Source organism: Oncorhynchus kisutch, linkage group LG18 (assembly GCF_002021735.2).
Source record: "Oncorhynchus kisutch isolate 150728-3 linkage group LG18, Okis_V2, whole genome shotgun sequence".
NCBI lineage: Eukaryota > Metazoa > Chordata > Actinopteri > Salmoniformes > Salmonidae > Oncorhynchus > Oncorhynchus kisutch.
Window position 1 is genome coordinate 5,884,142 of NC_034191.2, and position 12,047 is coordinate 5,896,188.

Sequence of the window (12,047 nt, forward strand, 5' to 3'; positions counted from 1 at the left end):
GGACATGCTGCATACGGGACATGCTGCCTACGGGGACATGCTGCATACGGGACATGCTGCATACGGGACATGCTGCATACGGGACATGCTGCATACGGGACATGCTGCATACGGGACATGCTGCATACGGGACATGCTGCATACGGGACATGCTGCATACGGGACATGCTGCATACGGGACATGCTGCATACGGGACATGCTGCGCTGCATACGGGACATGCTGCATACGGGACATGCTGCATACGGGACATGCTGCATACGGGACATGCTGCATACGGGACATGCTGCATACGGGACATGCTGCATACGGGACATGCTGCATACGGGACATGCTGCATACGGGACATGCTGCATACGGGACATGCTGCATACGGGACATGCTGCATACGGGACATGCTGCATACAGGACATGCTGCATACGGGACATGCTGCATACGGACATGCTGCATACGGGACATGCTGCATACGGGACATGCTGCATACGGGACATGCTGCATACGGGACATGCTGCCTACAAAGTAATGGCTAGCGAATTTGATTTGAATGTTTTAAGATAATATGGCCTATTTGTATGATTAGCATGCTGACGCATAAATTACCTTTCATAATATTTCCCTTACTGTTATTAGCCGATCTTTCTCTATCTATTGTTGCTTAATTTCTTCCTCGCTTTCAACAGTTAAATGAAATACGTTTTGTTGTCCTTATCTTCATCATTCTAATGACATCCTTGAATAATCTAGGACTAGAATTAAACGCAGATGACTTTCACTTCTCTTCACAAAGATTGAATGGTTATGAGTCTGAATTAATAACTGCTATAGTCTACCACCATCTGAGCATGCGCAGACCAGCTGGCCGGTGTGTTTACGGACATATTCAATCAATCCCTATACCAGTCTGCTGTTCCCACATGCTTCAAGAGGGCCACCATTGTTCCTGTTCCCAAGAAAGCTAAGGTAACTGAGCTAAACGACTACCGCCCCGTAGCACTCACATCCGTCATCATGAAGTGCTTTGAGAGACTAGTCAAGGACCATATCACCTCCACCCTACCTGACACCCTAGACCCACTCCAATTTGCTTACCGCCCAAATAGGTCCACAGACGATGCAATCTCAACCACACTGCACACTGCCCTAACCCATCTGGACAAGAGGAATACCTATGTGAGAATGCTGTTCATCGACTACAGCTCGGCATTCAACACCATAGTACCCTCCAAGCTCGTCATCAAGCTCGAGACCCTGGGTCTCGACCCCGCCCTGTGCAACTGGGTACTGGACTTCCTGACGGGCCGCCCCCAGGTGGTGAGGGTAGGCAACAACATCTCCTCCCCGCTGATCCTCAACACTGGGGCCCCACAAGGGTGCGTTCTGAGCCCTCTCCTGTACTCCCTGTTCACCCACGACTGCTTGGCCACGCACGCCTCCAACTCAATCATCAAGTTTGCGGACGACACAACAGTGGTAGGCTTGATTACCAACAACGACGAGACGGCCTACAGGGAGGAGGTGAGGGCCCTCGGAGTGTGGTGTCAGGAAAATAACCTCACACTCAACATCAACAAAACTAAGGAGATGATTGTGGACTTCAGGAAACAGCAGAGGGAACACCCCCCTATCCACATCGATGGAACAGTAGTGGAGAGGGTAGCAAGTTTTAAGTTCCTCGGCATACACATCACAGACAAACTGAATTGGTCCACTCACACAGACAGCATCGTGAAGAAGGCGCAGCAGCGCCTCTTCAACCTCAGGAGGCTGAAGAAATTCGGCTTGTCACCAAAAGCACTCACAAACTTCTACAGATGCACAATCGAGAGCATCCTGGCGGGCTGTATCACCGCCTGGTATGGAAACTGCACCGCCCTCAACCGTAAGGCTCTCCAGAGGGTAGTGAGGTCTGCACAACGCATCACCGGGGGCAAACTACCTGCCCTCCAGGACACCTACACCACCCGATGCTACAGGAAGGCCATAAAGATTATCAAGGACATCAACCACCCGAGCCACTGCCTGTTCACCCCGCTGTCATCCAGAAGGCGAGGTCAGTACAGGTGCATCAAAGCTGGGACCGAGAGACTGAAAAACAGCTTCTATCTCAAGGCCATCAGACTGTTAAACAGCCACCACTAACATTGAGTGGCTGCTGCCAACACACTGACAATGACACTGACTCAACTCCAGCCACTTTAATAATGGGAATTGATGGGAAATTATGTAAATATATCACTAGCCACTTTAAACAATGCTACCTTATATAATGTTACTTACCCTACATTATTAATCTCATATGCATACGTAGATACTGTACTCTATATCATCGACTGCATCCTTATGTAATACATGTATCAATAGCCACTTCAACTATGCCACTTTGTTTACATACTCATCTCATATGTTATACTGTACTCGATATCATCTACTGTATCTTGCCTATGCTGCTCTGTACCATCACTCATTCATATATCCTTATGTACATATTCTTTATCCCCTTACACTGTGTATAAGACAGTCGTTTTTTTGGAATTGTTAGTTAGATTACTTGTTCGTTATTACTGCATTGTCGGAACTAGAAGCATAAGCATTTCGCTACACTCGCATTAACATCTGCTAACCATGTGTATGTGACAAATAAAATTAGATTAGATTTGATTTGATCTGATCCAAAGTAACTAACTAACTCATTTCTGCTCAGATATAATCCTGGTTTAGACCTGATCCAAAGTAACTAACTAACTCATTTCTGCTCGGATATAATTCTGGTTTAGACCTGATGCAAAGTAACTAACTAATTTCTGCTCTGATATAATCCTGGTTTAGACCTGATCCAAAGTAACTAACTAACTAATTTCTGCTCAGATATAATCCTGGTTTAGACCTGATCCAAAGTAACTAACTAACTCATTTCTGCTCGGATATAATTCTGGTTTAGACCTGATGCAAAGTAACTAACTAATTTCTGCTCTGATATAATCCTGGTTTAGACCTGATCCAAAGTAACTAACTAACTAATTTCTGCTCAGATATAATCCTGGTTTAGACCTGATCCAAAGTAACTAACTAACTAATTTCTGCTCGGATATAATTCTGGTTTAGACCTGATCCAAAGGACCCTAACTAATTTCTGCTCAGATATAATTCTGGTTTAGACCTGATGCAAAGTAACTAACTAACTCATTTCTGCTCGGATATAATTCTGGTTTAGACCTGATCCAAAGTAACTAACTAACTCATTTCTGCTCGGATATAATTCTGGTTTACACCTGATCCAAAGTAACTAACTAACTCATTTCTGCTCGGATATAATCCTGGTTTAGACCTGATCTAAAGTAACTAACTAACTCATTTCTGCTCTGATATAATCCTGGTTTAGACCTGATCCAAAGTAACTAACTAATTTCTGCTCTGATATAATCCTGGTTTAGACCTGATCTAAAGTAACTAACTAACTAATTTCTGCTCTGATATAATCCTGGTTTAGACCTGATCCAAAGTAACTAACTAACTAATTTCTGCTCGGATATAATTCTGGTTTAGACCTGATCCAAAGGACCCTAACTAATTTCTGCTCAGATATAATTCTGGTTTAGACCTGATGCAAAGTAACTAACTAACTCATTTCTGCTCGGATATAATTCTGGTTTAGACCTGATCCAAAGTAACTAACTAACTCATTTCTGCTCGGATATAATTCTGGTTTACACCTGATCCAAAGTAACTAACTAACTCATTTCTGCTCGGATATAATCCTGGTTTAGACCTGATCTAAAGTAACTAACTAACTAATTTCTGCTCTGATATAATCCTGGTTTAGACCTGATCCAAAGTAACTAACTAATTTCTGCTCTGATATAATCCTGGTTTAGACCTGATCTAAAGTAACTAACTAACTAATTTCTGCTCTGATATAATCCTGGTTTAGACCTGATCCAAAGTAACTAACTAATTTCTGCTCTGATATAATCCTGGTTTAGACCTGATCCAAAGTAACTAACTAACTAACTAATTTCTGCTCTGATATAATCCTGGTTTAGACCTGATCCAAAGTAACTAACTAACTAACTCATTTCTGCTCGGATATAATCCTGGTTTAGACCTGATCCAAAGTAACTAACTAATTTCTGCTCTGATATGATTCTGGTTTAGACCTTGAGTACTTCCGGCGCCGACAGAGATGGCCGCCTCGCTTCGCGTTCCTAGGAAACTATGCAGTTTTTTGTTTTTTTACGTGTTATTTCTTACACTAGTACCCCAGGCCATCTTAGGTTTCATTACATACACATTTTATTTGATTTTATTTTATTTGAATGGTTATGGGTCTGAATTAATAACTGCTATAGTCTACCACCATCTGAATGGTTATGGGTCAGAATTAATAACTGCTATAGTCTACCACCATCTGAATGGTTATGGGTCAGAATTAATAACTGCTATAGTCTACCACCATCTGAATGGTTATGGGTCTGAATGGTTATGGGTCAGAATTAATAACTGCTATAGTCTACCACCATCTGAATGGTTATGGGTCTGAATTCATAACTGCTATAGTCTACCACCATCTGAATGGTTATGGGTCTGAATTAATAACTGCTATAGCCTACCACCATCTGAATGGTTATGGGTCTGAATTAATAACTGCCATAGTCTACCACCATCTGAATGGTTATGGGTCTGATTTAATAACTGCTATAGTCTACCACCATCTGAATGGTTATGGGTCTGAATTAATAACTGCTATAGCCTACCACCATCTGAATGGTTATGGGTCTGAATTAATAACTGCTATAGCCTACCACCATCTGAATGGTTATGGGTCTGAATTAATAACTGCTATAGTCTACCACCATCTGAATGGTTATGGGTCTGAATTAATAACTGCTATAGCCTACCACCATCTGAATGGTTATGGGTCTGAATGGTTATGGGTCTGAATTAATAACTGCTATTGTCTACAACCATCTGAATGGTTATGGGTCTGAATTAATAACTGCTATAGCCTACCACCATCTGAATGGTTATGGGTCAGAATTAATAACTGCTATAGTCTACCACCATCTGAATGGTTATGGGTCAGAATTAATAACTGCTATAGCCTACCACCATCTGAATGGTTATGGGTCTGAATTAATAACTGCTATAGTCTACCACCATCTGAATGGTTATGGGTCTGAATTAATAACTGCTATAGTCTACCACCATCTGAATGGTTATGGGTCTGAATTAATAACTGCTATAGAGTCTACCACCATCTGAATGGTTATGGGTCTGAATTAATAACTGCTATAGCCTACCACCATCTGAATGGTTATGGGTCTGAATGGTTATGGGTCTGAATTAATAACTGCTATAGCCTACCACCATCTGAATGGTTATGGGTCTGAATTAATAACTGCTATAGTCTACCACCATCTGAATGGTTATGGGTCTGAATTAATAACTGCTATAGTCTACCACCATCTGAATGGTTATGGGTCTGAAATAATAACTGCTATAGTCTACCATCATCTGAATGGTTATGGGTCTGAATTAATAACTGCTATAGCCTACCACCATCTGAATGGTTATGGGTCTGAATGGTTATGGGTCTGAATTAATAACTGCTATAGTCTACCACCATCTGAATGGTTATGGGTCTGAATTAATAACTGCTATAGCCTACCACCATCTGAATGGTTATGGGTCTGAATTAATAACTGCCATAGTCTACCACCATCTGAATGGTTATGGGTCAGAATTAATAACTGCTATAGCCTACCACCATCTGAATGGTTATGGGTCTGAATTAATAACTGCTATAGTCTACCACCATCTGAATGGTTATGGGTCTGAATTAATAACTGCTATAGTCTACCACCATCTGAATGGTTATGGGTCTGAATTAATAACTGCTATAGTCTACCACCATCTGAATGGTTATGGGTCTGAATTAATAACTGCTATAGAGTCTACCACCATCTGAATGGTTATGGGTCTGAATTAATAACTGCTATAGCCTACCACCATCTGAATGGTTATGGGTCTGAATGGTTATGGGTCTGAATTAATAACTGCTATAGTCTACCACCATCTGAATGGTTATGGGTCAGAATTAATAACTGCTATAGTCTACCACCATCTGAATGGTTATGGGTCTGAATTAATAACTGCTATAGTCTACCACCATCTGAATGGTTATGGGTCTGAATTAATAACTGCTATAGTCTACCACCATCTGAATGGTTATGGGTCTGAATTAATAACTGCTATAGAGTCTACCACCATCTGAATGGTTATGGGTCTGAATTAATAACTGCTATAGCCTACCACCATCTGAATGGTTATGGGTCTGAATTAATAACTGCTATAGTCTACCACCATCTGAATGGTTATGGGTCTGAATTAATAACTGCTATAGCCTACCACCATCTGAATGGTTATGGGTCTGAATGGTTATGGGTCTGAATTAATAACTGCTATAGTCTACCACCATCTGAATGGTTATGGGTCTGAATTAATAACTGCTATAGCCTACCACCATCTGAATGGTTATGGGTCTGAATTAATAACTGCTATAGTCTACCACCATCTGAATGGTTATGGGTCAGAATTAATAACTGCTATAGCCTACCACCATCTGAATGGTTATGGGTCTGAATTAATAACTGCTATAGTCTACCACCATCTGAATGGTTATGGGTCAGAATTAATAACTGCTATAGAGTCTACCACCATCTGAATGGTTATGGGTCTGAATTAATAACTGCTATAGCCTACCACCATCTGAATGGTTATGGGTCTGAATTAATAACTGCTATAGAGTCTACCACCATCTGAATGGTTATGGGTCTGAATTAATAACTGCTATAGCCTACCACCATCTGAATGGTTATGGGTCTGAATGGTTATGGGTCTGAATTAATAACTGCTATAGTCTACCACCATCTGAATGGTTATGGGTCTGAATTAATAACTGCTATAGTCTACCACCATCTGAATGGTTATGGGTCTGAATTAATAACTGCTATAGTCTACCACCATCTGAATGGTTATGGGTCTGAAATAATAACTGCTATAGTCTACCACCATCTGAATGGTTATGGGTCTGAATTAATAACTGCTATAGTCTACCACCATCTGAATGGTTATGGGTCTGAATTAATAACTGATATAGCCTACCACCATCTGAATGGTTATGGGTCTGAATTAATAACTGCTATAGCCTACCACCATCTGAATGGTTATGGGTCTGAATTAATAACTGCTATAGTCTACCACCATCTGAATGGTTATGGGTCTGAAATAATAACTGCTATAGTCTACCACCATCTGAATGGTTATGGGTCTGAATTAATAACTACTATAGTCTACCACCATCTGAATGGTTATGGGTCTGAATTAATAACTGCTATAGCCTACCACCATCTGAATGGTTATGGGTCTGAATTAATAACTGCTATAGTCTACCACCATCTGAATGGTTATGGGTCTGAATTAATAACTGCTATAGCCTACCACCATCTGAATGGTTATGGGTCTGAGTGGTTATGGGTCTGAATTAATAACTGCTATAGTCTACCACCATCTGAATGGTTATGGGTCTGAATTAATAACTGCCATAGCCTACCACCATCTGAATGGTTATGGGTCTGAATTAATAACTGCTATAGTCTACCACCATCTGAATGGTTATGGGTCTGAATTAATAACTGCTATAGTCTACCACCATCTGAATGGTTATGGGTCTGAATTAATAACTGCTATAGCCTACCACCATCTGAATGGTTATGGGTCTGAATTAATAACTGCTATAGTCTACCACCATCTGAATGGTTATGGGTCTGGATGGTTATGGGTCTGAATGGTTATGGGTCTGAATTAATAACTGCTATAGCCTACCACCATCTGAATGGTTATGGGTCTGAATGGTTATGGGTCTGAATGGTTATGGGTCTGAATTAATAACTGCTATAGTCTACCACCATCTGAATGGTTATGGGTCTGAATTAATAACTGCTATAGTCTACCACCATCTGAATGGTTATGGGTCTGAATTAATAACTGCTATAGTCTACCACCATCTGAATGGTTATGGGTCTGAATTAATAACTGCTATAGCCTACCACCATCTGAATGGTTATGGGTCTGAATTAATAACTGCTATAGTCTACCACCATCTGAATGGTTATGGGTCTGAATTAATAACTGCTATAGCCTACCACCATCTGAATGGTTATGGGTCTGAATTAATAACTGCTATAGTCTACCACCATCTGAATGGTTGTGGGTCTGAATTAATAACTGCTATAGCCTACCACCATCTGAATGGTTATGGGTCTGAATTAATAGCTGCTATAGCCTACCACCATCTGAATGGTTATGGGTCTGAATGAATAACTGATTTAAAGCAATGACATTCGAGTGATAGACAGTTCTTAATTGCAGCTGCAGAGTTTTAAAACAATCTTTACAATTCAAAAATAAGGGGACCCCTGAAAACCAGACGGAGATGAGTAAATTAAACACCTATTCAGTCCTTATATTACCCTAGCATAGGGTACGCTGCAGCAAATCTAGTCCTACCTTTCGCAAGAAAAATAGTTACCATGACGAGATGACAAGAGCGGTCTGTCCTCACCCTGAGCGTTGAGGATTCATCATGCAGAGGCCATAGAGAAGCCAGACTTAGACATTGCTTATACATTTGGTACAACAGAGTAAAGCTGTGTGTTGTGTTGTGGTACAACAGAGTAAAGCTGTGTGTTGTGTTGTGGTACAACAGAGTAAAGCTGTGTGTTGTGTTGTGGTACAACAGAGTAAAGCTGTGTGTTGTGTTGTGGTACAACAGAGTAAAGAAGGGCCCTGGTCAGGGAGGTGACCAAGACTCCGATGGTCACTCTGACAGAGCTCTAGAGTTCCTCTGTGGAGATGGGAGAACCTTCTAGAAGAACAACCATCTCTGCAGCACTCCACCAATCAGGCCTTTATGGTAGAGTCGCCAGACTGAAGCCATTCCTTAGCCAAAAGGCACATGACAGCCCGCTTGGAGTTTACCGAAAAGCACTAAAAGGACTCTCAGGCCATGAGAAACAAGATTCTCTGGTCTGTTGAAACCAAGATTGAATTATTTGGCCTGAATGCCAAGTGTCACGTCTGGAGAAAACCTAGCACCATCTGTGAAGCATAGTGGTGGCAGCATCATACTGTGGGGATGTTTTTCAGTGGCAGGGACTGGGAGACTAGTCAGGATCGAGGGAAAGATGAAAGGAGCAAAGTACAGAGAGATTCATGATGAAAACCTGCTCCAGAGCGCTCAGGACCTCAGACTGGGACGAAATGTTCACCTTCCAACAGGACAACGACCCTAAGCACACAGCCAAGACAATGCAGGAGTAGCTTCGGGACAAGTCTCTGAATGTCCTTGAGTGGCCCAGCCAGAACCCGGACTTGAACTCGATTGAACATCGCTGGAGAGACCTGAAAACAGCTGTGCAGCGACACTCCCCATCCAACCTGACAGAGCTTGAGAGGATCTGCAGGGAAGAATGGGAGAAACTCCCCAAATACAGGTGTGCCAAGCTTGTAGCGTCAAACCCAAGAAGACTCCAGGCTGTAATCGCTGCCAAAGGTGCTTCAACAAAGTACTGAGTAAAGGGTCTGAACACTTATTTAAATGTGAGTTTTTATTTATTTTTTATTTTGTCATTATGGGATATTATGTGTAGATTGATGAGGGTGGAAAAAAAACGATTTAATTCATTTTAGAATAAGGTTGTAACGTAACAAAATGTTGGAAAAAGGGGTTCTGAATACTTTTCGAAGGAACTGTAGGTGTGTCGATACCTTAGAGCTGGTGTTACGTTGAAACTGATCCCTGTAAGGCCAGCACTGCTGCTGCCAGCTGATTGGCTAACTGTCTATTACAGATCTGTAGCTCTAAGGCCAGCGCTGTTGTTGCCAGCTCATTAGCTAACTGTCTACTACAGATCTGTAGCTCTAAGGCCAGGCAGGTTAACAGTACTCAGCAATGCGGCTGCTGCCAGCTGATTAGCTAGCTGTTTACTACAGATCTGTAGCTCTAAGGCCAGGCAGGTTAACAGTACTCAGCACTGCTGCTGCCAGCTGATTGGCTAACTGTCTATTACAGATCTGTAGCTCTAAGGCCAGCACTGTTGTTGCCAGCTGATTGGCTAGCTGTCTACTACAGATCTGTAGCTCTAAGGCCAGGCAGGTTAACAGTACTCAGCAATGCGGCTGCTGCCAGCCTAATAGCTGGGTTATTGCTACAACGCGGCGGAGCCTTTTGGACCTCATCACTTTTTTGGTGAAAAAAAGTGTATATTCAAAAATATAATGTAGCCTAACAGAGTGAAAATGTATGAGTGGGACACACAGAAAAAGGTGTTTATAAAGGCTTGTTTTCTTAAAGGAAGTGCCATTAGGGACTGAGCCATGATGACAAGGAGGAGAAGAGGGGGGGGAGGGGCTGAGAGGGAGAGAAAACAGGAAGAGAAACTCAAAACCAGTAGAACCTGTTGGGTCAGTCTGACATCATCAACAGGTTTTCAAACGTAAACACACAGCACTCTCTACCTACAGAGAACTGCCTGACCGACTCAAACTACCATGACCAGGGGAATCACACACCAGTCTCTACCTACAGAGACCAAACTACCATGACCAGGGGAATCACACCCCAGTCTCTACCTACAGAGAACAAACTACCATGACCAGGGGAATCACACCCCAGTCTCTACCTACAGAGAACAAACTACCATGACCAGGGAAATCACACCCCAGTCTCTACCTACAGAGAACAAACTACCATGACCAGGGAAATCACACCCCAGTCTCTACCTACAGAGAACAAACTACCATGACCAGGGAAATCACACCCCAGTCTCTACCTACAGAGAACAAACTACCATGACCAGGGAAATCACACCCCAGTCTCTACCTCAGAGAACAAACTACCATGACCGGGGGAATCACACACCAGTCTCTACCTACAGAGAACAGTCTGAATGACTCAAACTACCAGAACAACTAAATGAAACCTGAGCGTTACACCTGTGGAATGGTATCAGGAAGGCTACCGTGTATAACTAACTATACAATACTGCACAGCTTTTCAACAGTGAGATGTTCTTTTTGGCAACACAATAGGGATCTTAAGGGACACAATAAGATGACTGTATATCACAGTCTTGTTCATTGACCACTGGTCTAGAAATCAACGGTTCTGGAGAAAACAGGTATTTACTATGAGGGGCGTCAGGTAGCCTAGTGGTTAGAGGGGCGTCAGGTAGCCTAGTGGTTTAGAGGGGCGTCAGGTAGCCTCGTGGTTTAGAGGGGCGTCAGGTAGCCTAGTGGTTAGAGGGGCGTCAGGTAGCCTAGTGGTTTAGAGCGTTGGGTCAGTAACTGAAAAGGTTGCTGGATTGAATCGCCGAGCCGACAAGGTAAAAATCTGTTGCTCTTCCCCACTGTTCCTCCGGTAGGCCGGTCATTGTAAATAATAATTTGTCTTGCCTAGTTAAATAAAAGGTTCAATAAATATTTACTTGTGGCAACTTTCAACACTTAACGGGAACTGATCTGAAAACAAGACCGGCATCTTACAAATAAAGCTTTGAAAGGATGTGACCTTTCTCAGGTTTGAAATATCTTGAGAGGCTTATGTGTTCATGGAGCTTTGGACAGGATCAGGTCTAAACCAGGATTATATCCGAGCAGAAATTAGTTAGTTAGTTACTTTGGATCAGGTCTAAACCAGAATTATATCCGAGCAGAAATGAGTTAGTTAGTTACTTTGGATCAGGTCTAAACCAGGATTATATCCGAGCAGAAATTAGTTAGTTAGTTACTTTGGATCAGGTCTAAACCAGGATTATATCCGAGCAGAAATTAGTTAGTTAGTTACTTTGCATCAGGTCTAAAACCAGAATTATATCAGAGCAGAAATTAGTTAGTTAGTTACTTTGGATCAGGTCTAAACCAGGATTATATCAGAGCAGAAATTAGTTAGTTAGTTACTTTGCATCAGGTCTAAACCAGAATTATATCTG